Genomic DNA, 20174 nt, shown 5'->3' on the forward strand with positions numbered 1-20174 from the left:
TATCCACAGGAAACGCAGAAAAGAATATTGAAAAAACTATTTCTGAACTCTGCCAAACATGATGTGATAATAAGAGAATTTTGATGATTTGTCGGCTTCAACTTTGCTTTTAATTTTTTAGTCTTTCATAAAACCTCACTATATATGAATTATTTAAGGCTGAATTCCGTGACCTTAGCAAAGCAACTGATAAAAATGGCCTTTAGGAGTGGTTTTATGAAGAACTTTATAAAAGCAAACTTGTTCAAAATTTGAAATAAATAATCTTTGCTTTTCTTGTCATGATTATGCGGTAACTCCTAGGGGATGAAAACTGAACTTGAAATTTTCAAATCTTATTTTCTCAAAAATGCCTCATTTTAAGATTTTCGTTTTTCCACTAAATTTAAATGTTCATTTTAGAAACAGTTGGCCTTATGCCTGTTAAATTTTTTTATCTTACTGTCGCTTTGAGTAAACTGTGCCATTATATAAAATGTGAGTAAAATTTAAAGCTAAAGCTTCGACCAAACTGCACAACTTCTGTGTCACTTTTGATTACTGTGACGTCATACAATGATGAAGATGAGAGGAGAGGTGGGAAAGAAAACCTCTAAAAAGAGATGGACAATATGACGTCAAAAGTGGTGCAAAAGTTAAGCAGTTTGGTCTTCGTCTAAAGCTTCCATCCCCCTGAATAATTCATTTATCTCCCCCCCCCCCCCCCCCCACTACTAAATATTTATTATACATACACCCCCTAACTAAAATATTTTGGTTATATGAACGCAACCTTATTAAATGGAAAGACTTACATTGTATTTTAATAAGTAGCTTCGTTCCAAAACGATAATATACCTAATACATATAAACACTAGGACAGTAAAAAGATTCTAAAAAATAATGGTAAAAATGTTTTCTTTTTAAATGCTTATTATCATTTTATTAGTTTATCTGTACACAAGCGGCTACGCACTTGAGGGGGAGGGAGATGTTGACCCAGCCCAATTTCGAATTTAGTCTTTAAAAGGTTTTTTTTTGTGTGGAGGGGGGGGAGTTATATTTTTGTAGCGTCGATTTCTCATGGGAGGTAGGTGGTACCCTTCCACAAAATAGTTATAAACCTTCCAATGGCTTCTGCGAAGATCTTGTTACTTTTGTATAAGGATTGATTTATTTTTGAAACTTCTTGTTTTTTTTATATAATTTGTCCTTATCACTGCACAAATACATATACATCAAGCACTTTTTTCAACGCCTATATAGATTTGATACCACCTTTTTTCCCACCAATTTTCTTCAATTTTCAAACCATTTTAGGTTAGGTTGAAAATAAAAGGAACTTCATACCCAATTATCTCTTTCCTTTTGCAGATTTTTTTGACAAAAAATGTATATTGGTCTCCTTTTTGGTAAAATGCTCCATATTTGAACATACATACAACTTGATAAAGGCTCTTTCATTTATCAAACTTTATCTGTTAGTTTTTTTCTTCATAAGAACTTCATTCCATTTTTAAAAAATTCAAGCCATACAATATAAATAATACTAATACAATCGTTGTACACGCATTTTATTTTATTTTATAGTGTTCATAGAACTAACAAAAATTGTATCACAGCAGGGCTTTATCCCATAGAAGGTCGTGCTTTCTCAGATTTAAATTAACTAAAGTAAACATGTCATTTCATTGGTCTATCGTTTACGAGATCGTAATTTACACATGTGAACCTCGTTTTCAGCTACTTTATATAGAAAGACAATTGTAAATCGATATTTTCGGAGTTAGTTTGTGAAAACATACTTTTTTTTGCCGTCCTTGAAATTATTTTGCATATTGTGTAGAACTTGCCACAAGCATTGATTATCAATGATAATTAACAATACGCACAAGCTAATTTTTTTGTTTTGTTGTGACGCTACTCTAAGAGCATTTATTGTACGTATGTCCACCAGTAAGCTACCAAAAAAAGTGCTGTTCAAAATTTTGATTTAGGACTGATTTATATCGTGGGTAAAATTTAGCATTTTTCTTCCTATTCTACTTTTTTTATTCATACTTTTTTTCTTGCTAATCAATCAAATTCAATTTTTTATTTTTTTCTTGTTGATTCCATGTAATTGAGAATAAATTAACATTTTAAAATTTTTGGAAGCGCCTGCGCATCGTCTTATTTTAATGTGCATTCATGATTAAAGATTGGTTGAATAAACTTTATTCAGTCACTTATTTATCTTTATCTAACTTGGCTACTATATCTCTAGGTTTGTCTGTCAATAGATCAATTTCAAAAAGGACAATTATGTTTATAAGCAGCAAAGTAATACCGAGAGGGTACTAAATAAAATAAAATCAAGTATGACAGATGACTAAGTACATAGAAGCTTTGCCCTTACAATATTGGCATTTAAATCAAACAATAAAATGAGACAATTTTTTAATTGTCTTACTGTATCCCAAATTAAAGCATAGTCCACTAATTCAGGGATACACGAATACTATGTCTCTGGTTAAAGAAAAGTACACTGTTTCTAGGGAAACAGGGAATTAACAAAACAGGACTATTCAGCCAATCTTGTATATGAATATTTAGTCGTCTGCAGCCTCTTACTCCCTGGCTGTTGCTTGTATAGAAAACCCGAACAAAAATTTTGGACTGCAACATAATTTTTTTAGTTTACTTTGAAAATGTCTCCACAAAACTACTTATATCATAATTAGCAAAAAATAATTTGTCTGATTTCTGTCGTAAATTTCATGACTTATGATTTGCACAAATTTTCAACAAAGGCTTACTTATCTTAGTAAGAGGTATGCCTTTCATTTCAGGGATTCTATTATAAGCATTGTTATTTGGCTGTTTTTGAAATACTTAATTTTACACATGGCACTTTTTTGGTAGGTGGAAGAGGGACTATGGGGGAGGGGAGAGGGTTTTATGTATGCATGTGTATTAGAGGGTCTCAAAAATAAAAAATAAAATTTTTTATTCTGGTTTTAGTGAAATGTAAAAATTATAACTGAATGTCTCTTTGAAATTTTCTACTTTAAGGACTATAAAGAAAAATCAATTATATTCAGGATTTTTAGGGTTTACAGCAAACAACGATATTCATAAAACATCAAAAAGTTCAAAATTTATGAAACACTCTAATATGTACATAATAAAAATGCACTCTTTTTAAAACTTACCGTATATAAGGTATAACGGTCTAGATTGTCAATACAGGGTTGCTGATTATTTTCAGCAATGAATCAGAGTTATGAACTTACCTTAAAATAAAACTCATATTATAACTTGTATCAAATGCTTTCTCGAATTTGAAATTGGAAATATTATGCTATACAACTGTACCCTTTTCTTTTACATAATTTTAAAGTATTTTTTTTAAGGTCAAGTTGATTTTTTTAAAATTGTTATTTGACATAAGGGTGGTTGGTCCTACCCAACTTTGTCTTGATTTGTTTCATATTTGTGAGGACAGTGAATATCCTTGAGCAAGTGAATAAATACACTTGTCTGAGTGCTATCGTAATTTATTAAACTCCATAAAAAAACTTGAAATATAGTGAATAAGTTGTAAAGTTGGCCTCATTCATTACAATTCTTTTTTTCGGCAAAATGCACTGCTCTTAATGTTTATACAAACCGACTTTAAATCATTTAGAAACCTTGTTTAATTTTTATGCTTTAGTATCATATGTATGTTAATATTAACAGAGACTGGTGAATTCTTTTACCGATCAGAAAGAACACCCATAAACTTTCAATTTTTTTGTTAGTTTCTTAGGGATATCTTATCATTATAGATAGGAGGGTGGTAAATCTGATATAATTGTCAATTTTTGTCAACTAGCCCCCTTCCCTGGATTTCCTTAAAGCTGCAGACCTTAGAAGCTGTTTATAATGCCTATAAAAAATGAGACAAATGACAAATGATAGGCCAATACAAAGACTAAATTACCAATATACAATTCAATCGACAAATGATAGGCCGGTATGACGTCATTTTTTATAGGCATATATAGAGAAATCTTGTCTATAAGGAAGACTAAATTACCAATGGCAGGCCAGTATACATTTTATTTGACCAATAGTAGGCCAGTATGACGTCATTTTTACAGGCACTATAAACAGCTTCGTCCATAAGTATCGCAGCATGAATAAATAAAGGTCTGGAATGAAAAAAGAACAATACAATGTTAAATAGAAATATCAAATTAATTAAGAAATAAAAACAGTCTATTAAATTTGAATTCTATAATCAGAAAAATTCTATTATATTTGAGAAATGAAATAAAAATGAATAATTTATAATAAATTTGTAATATTTCGTTATCCTGTATAAATATAATTACAATAAGTCTATTATACTTAAGAAATAGATATAATAATACTTGTAAACTGATAATAAGTCTATTATATTTAAGAAATAAAATAAAAATGATGCCAAACCATTTTAAAACTGATTAAAAAGTGCAGTCATGATCCTATGACATTAAATGTATTATTAAAAAGGCCCCCATAAAATGAGATCCTGTTATTTTTTTATGTAGAAATTTTATTGCGGTGATATTTTTATATCATTCCAATATATACAAGATATGTCATTGTTTTACAGGTGTCATTTATTCGACACAAACACCAAAAATAGCTGACATAAAAATACAATTTTGTAATTTTAATATAATAGGATTAAAGTAAAATAAAAGAGTGCATAGCTCATATATTATCAACATTACTTCATCATAGTACAATATTGATATAACAAAATTATATTACCTTTGAATGAAGAAGGGGGGTGATTAATATGCCCCAATAGAAAAATAAGGTAAATTGTTTAGAAGTGCATTCTAAACAATTTTCAACAATGTGTGTACAATATTATTTTGGCAACTTAAACTATCAACCATAACAATATTTCCAGAGATATTGTATAACTAAGTATCACAGTACTTTTCTCAATAGGCTAGGTACACCTTTTTTGATGTGATGCTTTTAATGCATAGGGCTTTTAGAAGCCCCCAAACCTTTTAGTTTATTAAAAGTAGTTAAAGGAATGGTAAAATAACTAATACGAAAAATAAAGATGATATTTTGGTAATAAATAGCAAAGAAATAACAACCAAACAGTAATGCAGTAACAAAGTTTTACATAACATGTAATTATGTACTAGCCAACTAGCGACATAGTAATGTACGTACATTCTTACTCTGGCTCTGGAGTAGATGCTTTATAATTTTATTATTAAAAAAACTATTACTAGAATATTAAACTTACTGATTTTATACAAAATTTAATTATACTTTCTTCCCTGACTTTTCTTAACAATTCAATCTATGAAAACATAACATCTTATTATGCCAAATTGTAAATTATCTTTAAGTAGCACAACAACAGTTTAAACCAATTTTATTGCAGTTTTAAATTACATTTGAAAATTGCATCTTTCATCAATCTTAAAGGCATTTTTTGATGTTATTCATAGTTCTTAAGAAACTAACAATACATTTTTTTAATCCTCAACTTTGGCGTGTCACGTAGCGGGTCCGCATCTAAAGAGAAGGGGAATGCCTTGGCCACAAACAGGCGCAACTCAATACCGTGCACAGTTAGGACTTCTCAGACAAAGGTCGTGCAATCAAAGGGTCGGTTGTCTGTAGAACGTTTAGCCTCGTAATCTTGCACTTCAGTAGCAAGATTTGGTTCAGAGATACACCAAAATAACACCTAATGGTGTATCCCGTCCTCTAGAGGCTTTCCAGGTTAACAATACATTTTAATCTAGAATATCTTATGAAAATAACTTAATACGATGTTTTAACAATATCTAATGTAAAAGTTTGATTGATATGAATCAAAATAGAGTATATTGCCATATAATTGGGTTGTCCATGCATATATAAATAGTTTTATTCATTTTTTCGTCCCTGCATCTTCAAACCCTTAAAAGAAATATTATTAAGATTACAATAGTGAGGAAAAGGGATATTATAGATTTTGTAGTCTATTTTCTGAAACCATTTGGTCCATCCTCATTATCTTGAATAAAAATAAATGTAGGAATAGATAAATAGACTAAAAAACATTATTCATAATAATGTTTATTTTAAAGCCGCATGAGTAAGAAAATGTAATAAAATCTAAATTATTGGAAATATAAGAAAGGCAATAATTTAATTAAATCTAATTTTAATGGGAGCCAAAACATATTTATTCTCTCTAGCTTGCTTGTTTTTTATCCTTTTTTCTGAAATGACAGGAATATAGGAACATGAACAATGAATTGAAAATAATATATAAAAGCGGTCCCTTGATATTAAAAAAAGAACTAGTGCAACTATCATTAAAAAAGGAGAAGTGTATTTTTTTGGACAAAAATGTGCAAATGCCGTTTTCTACTGATAAAGAAAGCAGACAAATCTTTTCAAAAAATAAACTAATAAGTCTTATTGTCTTTTTATGACAAGAGTCAGCGAAATATTTTTTTACAATTGACCTATCTGTATATCCGTGTGTATATGGTATCTCCACCCTGCTATTCTCACGCATAATGTGGGTGAACCTGTAAATGGAGTAGTGTTCACATACAATCGACAAATAATTTATGATAAATAGCTTGAGCATTATTCACAATTAAGAACTTTATTGGCATCCAATTTTTGTGCAAAGGAATAATGGCAATTCTTGGATCAAATGTATTGATTTTTAGCATCTTATATTATACTAGCGGATACGCACCTAGAGGCCTCTAGTGGCACTTTAAATGTTTTTATTTGTTAAAGTCTCTACGAAATTTTTTATGTTACGTTGAAGTCTCCCAGATATTGAAACAATTTTCAATTTTTTGTCATTTCTCTTGGGAAGGTTGTGGTACCCTCCCCCAAAATAGTTATAAACCTTCCCGGGACCCATGAGAATCTACCCTGTTAAGGAGAACCCGATCGGTTCAGCGGTTAGCGAGATCCTTCGGTACAGACATACAGATACACAGACATACAGACAAACAAACATCCTGTTACTTTCATGTGATTACATTATTGAGCTTGTATTTTTACTCCTATTGGCTACTTATAAATTTTACCTAATTTCACATCGTATTGCAAGATTGGCAATTAATGGTTAACCTTTAAGACTATTTTGAAATCATATATTTCTTCATTTTCAGCTTGAAATCAGAAAAGCTGATTTGAGTAGGATTTAAATTAGCTTGAATGTTTGGACACCAATAATGAATCTTGTAGGTGCTGTGTGCAATGTAGTTCAGACACATTCGTGTAATTCAAATAATTTCGGATTCACAATATCTGGTAAACTTAAAGCTAAAGTTTTTTAAATATTTTAAAATCTGGCTTCTTCAAAATGTCACATCGATTTCAAATTAAATAATGATACTACTAAATAAAATATATATATTCTTGATAGCATGGCTGCTCAACTATCAACTTAAAATTTTTATTAATTGTTTATTCTAAAGACTTTTTTCTTGAAAAAACGCACGCTTAACGTGAATCAATGTTCAATGTTTTTCAGAATTTGCAACTTACTTAAAAAGTACAATGATAAGATATTTAAACATAAATAAATATTCATAAGGCTTTATGAATACAGATTTTATTTCATTGTACCTAAACTAAATTAAAAACATCATAAAATGAATTAAACCAAACTTTCAGTAAGTATTTGTAGCAAAAAAATGCAACACTTTGACACATTTACACCTTGAGACTAACAAAAGATTTATGTAACTTAACTTTAGATAAAAACAATCTGGAAAATATATTTTACGGATGGAAAATAAATCTTTTTGTTGATCAATTATATTGTAAACAATAGTTCATTTTTGGCTCTATTAGAGTGCACTAAAGCTCCCCTTCCCCCTTTCTCTCTAAATTTTAATTTAGATTGACATTTGAGTATAAAGGTGATAAATAGCTTACTCTGGACAACAACAATATAGCCTAAAAACATTCCAAAGACCAATATAAATTCCAGTATTAATCCTACCAGACAGGGGAAACACAGACAGACAACCTAATACTTTAGAGGATATTTGATTTGTATAAGAAGTAAGTTTTTTAATATCTTAAGCTTAAGTTTTCAATAACTACTGAACCGATTGATTTCTCTATTATAGAGAAGCCTCTCATAGGTATGGAGATGGTTTAAAGGCTTGTATATTTTTAGATTTAAGTCTTGGGATGGTTTATAATACAGACACAGAGTCCCTAGATGCTAGGGGTGCCGCCGCTAGTGTGTATATACAGTGTGTTTTTTTTATGAGAACTTTTTGAAAGCAATTTTACCCCTCTTATAGTTATCAGAATTTAATGATTAATGGCTTATTTTCTTCGCTTTTTAGTGCAATTAATAGAACAACCAAAAAATATTTCAGTTTTACTTAAAAAGTACAGTAAAATCTAAAATTCAAAACTTAGGTGTCAACATCTAAAAATGGTTTTAGCGCATTTTTCCTTTGCTCAAATATTCAACCTTTTGCAAGAATGGCTGTTAAACACTTAAAAGTTGAGATATAGAGCTAAAAATGTATACTGATACTATTAGGGACATGTACTAGAACATATCAAAGTTTGAAGGTCATATCTCAACCAGGGAGGGAGTACTGGCCCCCCAAAGTCGACTACAGAAAATCCAATTTTTTTCTTGCAAAGGGTAGAAGATTTAGGCATAAGAAAAATGCGCTAAAACCAATTTAAAATGTTGACACCTAAGTTTTGAAATTTAGATTTTATTGCACTTTTTAAATAAAAACTGAAATATTTTTTTGATGTTCTATTAATTGCATTAAAAAACGAAGAAAATAAGCCATTAATCAATAAATTCTGATAGCTATAAGTGGGGTAAAATGGCTTTCATAAAAAAAACACACTGTATAAATGTTATAAGTACAAATTTTGACCTCTTAATGGTGACTCATAAAATTAAGGTGTTTAATTAGAACAATTAGATAAATATAGATACATTAAATCAAACTGGTTTCAACAACATTTGCCATATATAAGTTTTAATTTCTGTAACTTTCAATCTAGACATGTTAAGATTGTTGCATCGATGTTAAATCCGGTTTGAAGATTCCTAAAACATTTAGGTATGATCTAGAAAGCGTAACAACTCTATAATTCTTATCAGAAAGTAAACAGGTTGAAATTGTTGCTTATAATGCTTATAATTATCCCTTTGATATAGTATTTTATTTTCTACTAGCGGCTACGCCCCTAGAAGCCTCTAGGTGGACTTATGGTAGGAGGGGGAACAGTCGACCTCATCCCATTTAAAATTTAAGTTTCAAAAGACTAAAAAAATAGTTTAAAACCTTCCCAGGACCTCTAAGAAGCATCACTGTAAAGGAGAACAATATAAGTTCAGCGGTTAGCGAGATCCTTCGGGACAGACAAAAAACCCTTACTACTTTATATAATAGGATTAATGATGGAAATATAATTTTCCCATGAAATTTAATGCCTTCTACATCAAAAGCTTCATATAGATATTAAATGTTATAATTTTTTGCTAAAAAAATTATTAAATACATTGCTTGAATAATACTTGTTGACAGACAATCCACATTTGTATAGGCGAGTTTTATACACACATATATGATATCAGACAGTTATGTAGTTGAACAGTTTTTTTTAATGTTATTTCTCTGTCCTAGCTTAATAAGTATATTTCTTTACAGTAGGATTAGTAGAAATGGACAGAATGTGAAATAGTATACTCATACATGTTTTGAATTCAATAGATCTACTAGTTATCAGAACTGCTACTCTATGGTATGATATCATATCTATGTTTTTGTTGATATATAATGGAAATTTCTAATTCATTTCCCCAACTGTAGAGAACATTAATACAGTAGTAGCCAAAATTGATACGGATCTAAATTGGCAGATTTTCAATAATTCAATCACCGCCCTTCAAGCCACCCTTCACCACTCCACCCCGTAATCATTGAGCATACAATTTAGCAGAAAAGGCACCGTTAAAAAGTAAACTAAAGGGATAGTTTCACGAAGTGCATTTAAAAAAAAATAGTGAACTGTAAGTTTTTTCTATATTAAATAACGTAGTAGTGCATAATATAAAGTTATTGATTAAAATTAAAAGATTTGACCAGGGATTTTCCTTAAAAAATGAGTTTTCATTTTTATTTTCAACTTTGTTGCATGTTATATATGGCAAAAACTTTTTTGTCATAAATACAACTTTAGAAAGCATTTACTAGTTAATAGAACTTCAAACTTTTTATACAACAAAATACACATAACAACAAAGAATGACCAATAATATATTTAGTATAGTACTTAGAGTAGTGATCTTTTTATATGTCTTAGTAGAATATGTTAGGCATTGGATAGATATGATTGTGATAAAGAATTTTAACATTGACCTGACCGAACCTTTTTATTTGACAATATCTAAAAAAGTTAGTGATTTGCAACATAAATTACATGAGAATGGTCTTTATATATATATATGTTGTATGGTTAGTTGGTATTTCCGCGTGAGATAATGTGTATATTGTAAGTAAACCGGACGGTTTTCTTTATTTTTTTTAAAAAGAATCTATAGAAAACCTGTCCTATAATGAACCGGACGTTATTTTTTATGTTTTTTAAGTAACTTGTCCCAAGGGGAACCCCTGTTCAATTTTTTTATAACTCTTGTGAAATATGTGGAAAAAGATTCTCTGATATTGGTGTTTTGGCTATACATATTTGGAAAAAAATAGACCATTCTCATGTAATTTATGTGGCAAATCACTCTAACTTTTTTAGATATTGTCAAATAAAAAAAGTTTGGTCTGGTCAATGTTAAAAATTCTTTAACATATAATAATATCTATCCAATGCCTAATATATTCTACTAAGACATATAAAAGTTCACTACTCTAAGTACCTTAACTCTTTAAATAAACTTCATAGAACTATCCCTTTAAATTGGTGGAAGAAGTGAAAACTATTGAAAACTAGGAAAAATACAACCAAATGTAAATTAGGTCTTTTTATCAATAAGTAGTCACTCAATAACAAAATAATTCTTAAGAATATAAATTATTATTAATTAATGATTAATTTAGGTTTGTTTAAATCCAAATATGCCATTTATATTACATAGCTCTAAATTTAAAGCAACTTTTGTTTGAAATTTCTTAAATCAATTAACTAATGTGTAGGGTAAAATTAGTTACTTCTAGTATGGTTTTGAAACCCATTATAATACGCTGCATTTAAACCGGTTCTGGGCCATACTAAAAAATCACGTATCGCATTAAAAAAAAATTTCCAAAATAATAAAATACGAATCATAAAATAACTGCTAGTTTGGTTGGGCTTGGCCTTCGACCCCTAGGCCAATTAAAATGGAATTAATCATATAGTTTGTCATTTAACTATCCGCGAAAATCTGTCTATGACACGATGCTATATATAACTATTACACATATCCTAGTTGTAGAGTGACTACTAAAGTAATAAAGATTGAAATTAAAGTAATGCGTCAAAAAGTTTTAATCGGGTAATATGTTTATGACAAAAGTTCATAAGAAAATTTGTTTTACAGAGCACATTTACTGGTCTTTGGGGTATATAAATACATTTACCTAGCTTCTCTTAGTGGGTCGCTGTACTTATAGTAAGTATAAACTTAAATAATACAAAAAAGCTTAAACAATAAAGGTACTAAGAAAGAGAGGGAATGTCTGATTGAGCCAATAGGAGAATCGCATCGGAATTTACATTGGATCTCATTGGTTGAAATTATGTACACATTTTCCTACGAAGGCATGTTTTTTTTCATTTCATACATACATAAAAGTCAGCTGTTAACAGTATATTTTCTTAGTAGAAAGCTTTGCGGAATCAGAATTAATTGCCCAAAAATTTCGTTTACAATTTGAAAGCTTGAAACAAAGTTGGATTCTTAAAAAAAAAGTTAGGCTGGCAACTCGCTGGTGAGGCAAAATTATTTTTGTGAAAAATCCTCCAAAATCGAATTAAAAAATTTACAAAAATGAAATAAAATCTTAAGAGGGTTATTAACATATGATTTTGTTTAATTTTTTGTAGATTTTTAATGTGCTTTTGGATGATTTTTCACAAAAATAATTTTGCCTCACTATCGAATAGCGAGTCTATCATTTTTTTAAGAATCCACATCAGCTTGAGTCGAAAGTAAACAATACTTTTGTCTGCTAGGAATGTTCTCTCTTAGATTTGACGAAAAAAGGGTTCAGAATATTCTTCTACTCTTCTATTTCTATTGCTTAAACGAAAAAGTTAGATGATCAAAACTTGGTACTAGTGAAATAAACTCAATATTTTTAATATTTCAGAAACTTAAATACTAACCCTCAAAGATACAAACTTGTTAAAAAACGTAGATGATTACATCCATTAGTAGCGAAACTTTTAAAATAATAAATCAAATATTACAGCAAAACCAACGAGACATTCGTGCAAAAGCGATAAAATTGGGTAAAAAAGAAAATAGATTTCTAATTCAAAGACATATAGACAAGCTTTACTTAAAACGGATTTTTACAATAAACAAAGAAAAAATATAAATCTACAAGAAAACTAAAAATGTTCAATGCTTAAATCCTACTAATGATCAGCCCTAACTTCTGATTCATTTGAAATTTGATTACACACGTCAGAAAATTAACCATGAACAATTTCTAAAGAAAACATACAATTCTACCAAATATGATTCTTAAATAATAAAGGTATCTCCTTATGTCTGTACTAAAATATCTCCCAAACTAGTTAACAGTTTGGGTTCTTCTTTTTTAGGAGAAGCTTCCTTGGCAGATAAGTATTTATTTAAAGAATTAAGAATAGACCACTGAAAGGTTGTCTTAAAAATGTTTAAAAGAAAGAACGCTTTGGTAACCTCCCACTTGCTTCTTGGGGTGAAGCTATAATAATATTAACCAATAATAATGTCTAATAATCTTCACAGACACTATTTTCGTAACATTATACGCCAACCATTTTTTGAGCAGTTCAAAGTTTAATTTAGCTTAGAGAATTATTTTTGCATTAAAATGTTGTGCATTCACTTCCGCACATTTAACATATTATCAGATTATTACAACAGCAGAAACTACCCATTCTTCCTGCTTTACTATCGCTATTAAACAGTAAACACCACCCCTCTTATTATTAATTAAATGGTCTCTTAGCGACTAGAAGACATTATGCAGATATTACGACATGCGGATTTGAAAGCACACCTATTAAATATCTCTACCCCCAGATAATATATTCCAGTTTTGGGTAGCATAGCCACTCTACAACTAGAGTCTACGTCAGTTAACTTTGAATTTACGAATTTGCCGCTAATTAACCAATGACGTGTCCTAGGTATCTAATAAGATAATAGCGTATTATTGTATTTTTTTTTACAATGGAGACACATGATTGGTTCATTTTAGCGGAAAATTATATATTTTTCAAGTCAAAGTTTTATCATCCTTTATCACTCCGTCAAAATAAGTTAAGTAAATAAATAATTTCCCTGCTTATTGGCGGGTTTAAAAAATGTCATGTGAATAATATGGCATATTTAGTGAGTGAGTTAAAATGAATAAACTTGACGAACCCCAAACTGTCCCACTTTGAGAAAGACGATTCCAGTGACGTCATATACGTTTAGAGAAGGGGGGAAGAAAATCTCTTCCCTTTTCTCCATCTCTTTTGATGAGATTTTCTTCCCCCCTTCCCTTTTTCTTTCCCGAAACGTATATGACGTCACTGGAATCGTCTTTCTCAAAGTGGGGCAGTTTGGGGTTCGTCAATAAACTTCTACTCTTTCTGTATTGATTGGAATCTCTGTTCTCTAAGTCCTCAGCTGCTGAACAAATGAGTGTCCTTGTCAACCATTGAAAATTTATCTTTATATTAGCTTTTCGTTTCATAAACTTTGTTTTTTGTTTTTGAAAATTGAAATATTAAAGTAAATATTTTTCAAATAAGGTTAAGGACGCTTCTCTAAAGGATTGTGTCAGCTAACTTGCGGCTACTAAACCCTGCTTAAAACTAAGAGTTATCTATCTAACGAGAATATCATATTTTTTTTATTGAAATTTTTTTTCAAAAGGTTCTCTATCATTCATATAAGTTTGTTATAGCTGCACTACTAATGAGCTTTAAAAAGTATTGTTTATGTAAATATGATCTGTACAATTAAGACTAAGCTAACATACTGATGTAATGACAGAGAAAATTATAGAGTTGCAGCTCAATAACTATACAAGGTTATTACCTAAATTATTATGTTTTACTTTATTTACTGCTAATTTTAGTATGGAACAAACCATTACAAATTATAGGGTTATGCTCTGAGTAAAGGATAAGCAAAACTACTTAAAAGTTTTAAGTTAGAAATAGTAAAGACAAGAAACATGATTTTCTCGGCTGCTATTTAAGTTAAACGGCTTATTTCTTTTGTGTACTGGTGGTTTTAACCAATAAGCATCTGCTCATATATTTCCTTTGTCTGTTAAGCCTATGTAACAACAATTTAGGATGTTTTTTAAGGAAAGATAAATCTTTTTCATCTTTTTTTGTATTTACAACAATTTTGTAAACTTTACTGTTTGAATGGTATGTTAATAAGTAGAGTAAATACAAATTGGTATAATTTTTCATTCTAAAATATATAAAAATTATGCAAATGAGGCTATTAGGGGTCATTTCAAGCAAGGTACGTGTCCTTTGGCATTTTTCCAGGAGCTAAGAAATAGTTTTAAATCTGGTTCACATGAGACATAGGTTGTACTAAAGAACTTTTAAGTCGCTTCTTTAGTACTTTTCTAGCTAGGTTGACCAAAGGAATAAATTAGTGGTTCTTCTTAATCCTTTTAGGAAATGGAAAAAAAATTCCTAATTGGTAGGTCCCCTAAAGGCTATGTGCAAAACTGTGAATTTTGTAAGAACTTCTTCTCTATGCCTGCGCAAATATTAAGCAAAAACAGTTAAAGTCTATATGATTTTTATAGACTCAATTTTACTCTTAAAATAAAAAATCTACAAAATGTGCATTTAATAAAATTTCCAAGCTTAAATACTAGTATCATTTTAAACTATTATGAGGAAAAAATTGTCTTTGTGTTATTTCTATGTATTGTCAGGAAATAGCTAAATTTGTTATCCTTATACTAAAGTAACAGGATGTCTGTGTGTTTGCGTGTTTGTGTGTTTGTGTGTCTGTGTGTCTGTGTGTTTGTACCGAAGGATCTCGCTAACCGCTGAACCGATCGGGTTCTCCTTAACAGGGTAGCTTCTCATAGGTCCCGGGAAGGTTTATAACTATTTTGGGGGAGGGTACCACCACCCTCCCAAGAGAAATGAAAAAAAATCGAAGTTTTTAAAAATTTATGGGAGACTTCAACGTCAAATAAAGAGATATCGTACATAAAAAAAAACAAAAAAAAAATTTAAAGTGCCACTAGAGGCCTCTAGGGGCGTAGCCGCTAGTTCAAGTTATAAAGCTGTATTGAAATAATTTTTAAAAAAAATCAAGAATTGACAAAAAAATGAATTTGGCTTGTATTTTTTTTAACAGTGTCTCGCGCCTACGCCGAGTTTAAAGTAAATCTTATTCTAACCATATCAAACAAAAATGTATGTTTAAGTTTGCTAATAAAGCAAGGATGATTATACATATAACGCGAAGTTTTACGAAGCAGACAAATGAATATTGACAAATATAAAAATATGGAAATTTTTGATCATGGAAAAGCGGGTTTAGTCGTATTTTCACAGTAGCCTTTGATTAGGTTAATCATTTTAGGTTAGGTTAAGTAAATAATAATGATTGTCCTGCAGGGTTAGGAAATTGGCCCTACAGGGTTAGATCCCCCAGGGGCTAGAAATAGTAGAAAAGCTATTATCAAAATACGACGAAACCCGTACTTAGTTTTCTTTCCAGGACCCAAAACTTTTAATATGTAACAAAAACCAATGAATAATTCAACAAAATGGCTGATTCGGACGTGCAGTCATTTCACGTACAGACTTTTTATTATTGTTACGCTTTTAAGATTAGAACTCTTTATGTAAATTTAAAGAGATTGATTCAATATGCTTGAATTAACAATCAATCAGACCTCTCCAATTTTAGAAAAGCTTTACTTTTAACGAGGAGACAAATATAAAAAATTAAAATTTACAAATAAATTTAAATGTACAAAGACCAAAGTGTAAATAATTCCCACATTATTCTTGGTATTATCACAGTTTCATTATAACTGGGGCCTGTACGTTCGTATCTTAAATTATCCGAGACTAAACCTCCCTTGCTTATTGTCATACTTCGAAATATCTCAAACCGCAAATTGCTTAAAATATAATGAGTTATCTGATGCGATTTAGTGTCATATTTTTGGGTTGGTGACATTTTTCTCTATTCTTCTGAGGACCTTAATGAGAAGCTTCACGGTAAAAGAGAACCGTATCGGCCAGCAGTTTGCGAGAATCTTCGATACACTCAGACAGACACAGGCATATTTTCCCAGGAACAATAAGCAGCTTCATTGTAAAGTAGAATCATATTGGGCCAGCGGGATGCAAGATGCAAGATGCAAGGTAGACAGACAGACACATAGACATCCTGTTACTTTTACATAAGGATATCCAATTGAAAGTACAACACGACACTATATAGGTGTTTCAATTTTAGGTTTAACTAAAGACAATATAATAGATGACCAATTAAAAACCGATTTAAATTTGAAAACCACTGTATGTAACTTCGATACATATTCTAAACGTATAATTTTAAAATATAAATGGAAGTATAAAGTCTGATATAAAAGATAGTCATCTTATTTTTTTTGAAGATTTCCCACCCATATATGCTCTGTAATTCATTTAGTCCACCCTTTTATCCTGTTCAATGGTTCTATTTTAATAAATATATTTATTATGATAAATATTCGGCTGCTATTTGAGTTAGACGTTAGAATTCTGGCTTAGGCTCTATACCTTACTTTGTATTTCAGTCTTGCTATATGTCCACAAATATTACTATTTAGGATATATAATCTTTTTGGCTTCCGAATCTCAAGATCATAAACTTATAAAGGAACTTGCATCTTCTCTTTAGCTAATTGTGTTCGTTTGTCTTTCTTATATATTGAATTGAAAGTGTGCTGAATATCATCTGCCTGATTTTACAATTCAAATGAAGTTTCTTAAATGAAAATAAAATTTTCAGATCTAGTAAAATAAATGAAAGTGTAAAAGAGGTATGTATTCACTTCCGCACTTTATCACATCCGTATGTTTTATAATGGGTAAAGAAACTAATTAGAATAAAACAAATATTGATAAAGATTAAAGCAAAGCCTAGGTGAAGGGGTAGCTTGTGTTGTAGTAATTTCAGATTCTAATCCTATTTTATAAGATATTAAGTTTTTTTGTTTAATTTGAAGCTTAAGATTTCGATAACTTCTAAACCGATAGAGTTCTCCATTTCAGGGAGAGTTCACATAAGTCCCAGGATAATTCTAGCCTATCTTATTTTTTTTGTTTAGTTCTTGAGATGGTTTAATGCTAATTTTATTCCCATTCCTTCTCCTTCGAATTCTAAGCGCCTAGATGTTAGGGGCGCATCCGCTAGTTATTTGATATTTTGCTACTTGTACGGATGTGCATGCCTACCATAACAAATATCCACAACTTCTATAAAGTTATATATAAAATGCTGGAGGGTATACAGATATACACTTACTTATTTAAGAAAAAAACGGGTACAATAAATATACATTTCATATCCACAAAATGTTGCATAAGTTTGAAAAAGGATACATGTCATTTCATTTATAGATGCACCAACTTTAAGTAATGAAAACTAAATTCTGAAAGTATCTTCTTGAGAATTTGTACGAAACAGACGAAAAACTGTGAAGGGATCGACGTTTTGGAGGTCATTAGTAACATACAAATGAGGCGTATTTGTGGACTAATGAAACAATGTACTTTTTTACATAAGCATAAACAATTAAAATTAGAAAATAAATCTATAATAGAGACAAATGATTTTTTTAACAGCATTGTTCAATTTTAACACTTGTTGATAGAAATGTGAATTTTCTATATACATAAAATTCATCATAAAATTTAGATTTTAACTTTTTAATTGTTATTGTTTTTTACTTTTTATAGGGCTAAATATTTATTATGAATTGTTCGTACGTCAGTCCATTCGTTCAACTGTCGGTCGGCTACAACAAGAAAACAACGGATCTTTTTTGATTCCATGAAAAACATAGATTTGTTAAAATAAAAAGCTTGTTTTATAAAATATTCAAAATTTGTGGTATTTTTAATATAAATTATCTAAGCTAATATGGGCAAAAATGGTATTACTTTCTGATATATTTAAATAAAAAATTAAACATTAGATAAAAGCTTTTCAATTATTACTTTTTGTATATCTTAAATAAACTCCGAGATTTAAAGTGTAAGAAATACAGATAATTATTATTACCCAAAAAAGGAAATGTGTGGATCAGACGGATAATTAGACAGTAGACACATACAAAAATATGATTATACTTTTTTCTAGGAATTACATGTAAACTTATTTTTACTTGTAAATGTATACTTTTTTTATCGAAAAAAAAATTTAAGTTTAAGGTTCATTTAAATTCTGTCAAACTATTTTATTATTAAATCAACATAAAACTTAAGTTATTATTGGTATTTTGATAATATTGCTTAAAGTTGGTCATAATATCGATGCAAATATAAGAGAAATTAATTCTTGTTTATGTCAAGATGTCAAGTCTTTATTATAGCAAACTTTAACACCTTTAAATGCCCTATAGTCGACATAAAGCATAGATTTTTGTTTGACAGGCGCTAGTTTGCAGCAAAGATCCCTGAAACTGTTACACAGTTTTGGTTGTTTTCCTTGTAGAGAAGCTTACTGATTGTTCTTTGGTGTTTTAAATCCACTAAAGTATAGATGTCAAACCCTCTATTAATTCAAAATCTAAAAAAATTTTTAATTTAAACTTACAAATTAAGCTTATAAACACACATGAATACAAAAATACGTCCAAATTGACCTTTAGAAATTTAAGCATTTAAAACGCTCTTTATTTCTCTAAATGGCTGATTAAGAAAAGTTAACTTACCGTAAAAAAACTGAACGTTAACACTTTAATAATTTCCACTTATTAATTTGATCACTGATGAAAAATCAAAGCTTTTTTGATATAAAAAAGCTTCTGTTAATCACTGAATAATATCACTATAAAATGGCCTGTATATTAAGGAATATCTCAGGTGCAATAAAAATTGCAAACCAGTCTAAAAAATGAGGGTTTATTAACAGAATTGTAGACTCGTAAATAAATGCGCAAAACGCTTTGTATACGTATCTTGCGAAACGGTCGCTCGATTGGTACTGAAGAAACAACTTACGAACGAACGATCTTTCTTACCCCCTCACTCTGTCTACCCTCTCTCTCTCCCTTTCTTTCCATCTTCATATTGAGTTCTCGTTTGTTTCACTCCGTCGTTCTATCTCTCTTTCTCTCTGTTTTTCTGTCTTCTTTCTCCCTCTTACTCTTTCTCTATATTTTTGTCTCTTTAATTCTCGTTTTTATTTCACTCCGGCCTCTCTCTATATCCTTCTGTCTGTCTGAATCTCTCTCTCTTCCCATACATATTTCGCTTCATTCACAAATCGTAGGATGCGGTTACGACCAAAGGGACGGGGGGAATATATCGTCCAATAAACCACCCCCTCTACAATGTATTTACCTTTCCCTTTCTTACCAAGTAGGACTTTTATCCTTTCATTTTTTGATTCCCTCTTCACTTCAGTTTGACTCTCTCTTTCTGTCTCTCTCTAAAACCATATATTCCCCTAATCCTTAGTCATAAGTTATTGCAATATCCCCCTTACATTTATCTATCTATTAACTTTCCCCCTCTCCCTAATTACACCAGTATTTGGGGGCAAATGTGTGGGTTGATAGTAAGGTGGTTTTATTTTACTGAAAGATTGTGAAAAAAGAGGGGTTTAAATGGACCATGGAAGACTTGAAAAGGTGTTCCAATTTTTTTTTGAAGCCTCTTGCCACTATATAACTATCGTTACCATATATCAATGGTCAGAATAACAAAATAGAAATTATGAACTGTAAAAG

At 30.1% G+C, this 20174-nt stretch overlaps 1 protein-coding gene across 1 annotated transcript in view; it reads right to left on the reverse strand.

Moving 5' to 3' along the window:
- LOC145323584 (cGMP-dependent protein kinase, isozyme 1-like) overlaps positions 1–19428 on the reverse strand; it is a 255551-nt gene extending 236123 nt beyond the window's left edge. Inside the window, exon 1 of the mRNA XM_080165960.1 lies at positions 19155–19428. The gene's annotated coding sequence lies outside the window, so the exon portion shown is untranslated. The remainder of the gene's footprint in view (positions 1–19154) is intronic.
- Positions 19429–20174: the final 746 nt, after the last annotated feature.

The sequence above is a fragment of the Acartia tonsa genome, chromosome 7 (genome assembly GCF_053477335.1).
Source record: "Acartia tonsa isolate MP-2025a chromosome 7, ASM5347733v1, whole genome shotgun sequence".
Lineage (NCBI taxonomy): Eukaryota > Metazoa > Arthropoda > Copepoda > Calanoida > Acartiidae > Acartia > Acartia tonsa.